We start from the raw sequence: 1,308 nt of genomic DNA on the forward strand, positions 1-1,308 counted from the left end.
GGCAATGAGTTGGAATAAAGTTGAATAAAACCTTGAAACACAGAGATGGATGATATTTTATACTTGTTGCTTTATAAACAGTCAAACCAGACGGGGTCATTTTTGACCCCAGAGGACCACAGGTGTGTGGAGGACATTATGAGGGTTAAGCTGCTGCCAGCGTAGTGCAGGTGACTGTCACACAACAAAGGCTGAAATAATCTAACCCAGCTTTCTGTTGGTCATCCTAGGTTACTGCAGTTACTCGAATCATTTCAAGAATTGTATCGCCTCCGTGGACTGATCTCTTGACTCCTTTTAGTTTTCAGGACTTAATGAATGAGGTGGTCATGTGAACTTATTAACCCTGTCATGCATGAACTATGCCAACCTCAATCAGGACTTTTATTCATCTTTAGGCATGAAAAGATGAATAAAAATCCTGACTGAGGTTATCATAATTCATGCATGAAACAGTTAAATAACAATAATTACAAAGAAACACATCATACATCTATAGTAACATTAAAGGACCAGGCAGGGCTTGGAGTGACACATCAGTGTCCAGTGTAGGGGTTTAAGTATACCATCAACACTGACACGAATACAAGACAACAGCCTTTGCATAGCTGTCCACTGTTGTGACTACTATGTGTGAAAGGGTTGACTTATCCCAACTCTGCACTCACACACTAATCTTGAATGAATTAGACTGAAGGAGGAATTGCTTAGAAAGCCGGGCACATCACTGCTCTTAGCCGAGGCCTTCTCACATCTTTACTCTTGCTTTACATTCAGCACACTGCATTGTGTTGTGGTGACAACATTATAGGAGAAATGCTTATGAAAATTACATGCACTGTGCGCCCATTGGATAAGGATCACACAGCATCCTGCCAACAGCAGAGAGACAGCTATTAATCTCTGCTTTTGCTTCTGTGATGAGCTGAGAAGATGGCCACTCTAAAGGACCACAGTGCCCCCTACTGGAAACATTAAAGAACATCCTTAAGAAATAAGGTAGTGAGAGTGTGTGTTTGTGCAGATGCACACATGGGGTGGCCTAGGAAGCTTTTATAAATCTGACTACATGACCAAAAGTAACAGCTCCACAAAACAAGCAATTTTGTTGCAAGTTGATTCAATACCAGCTCAGAAATCACAAATTAAACTGGTGCTACTGGTTTCTCAAAACCAGCTAAAACAGAAAGCAGTTCTTATTACACGTTAAAAAGCAGAAGCCATCATCAATCATTTCGCCTGCTTTGGTGCACATTAAAGAGACACCAGCTACACTATGGCGTTATTTTTGTGCCTCTACTCTGAGTG

This window comes from Haplochromis burtoni, unplaced genomic scaffold (assembly GCF_018398535.1).
Source record: "Haplochromis burtoni strain Fernald_Lab_line unplaced genomic scaffold, NCSU_Asbu1 Contig_522, whole genome shotgun sequence".
NCBI lineage: Eukaryota > Metazoa > Chordata > Actinopteri > Cichliformes > Cichlidae > Haplochromis > Haplochromis burtoni.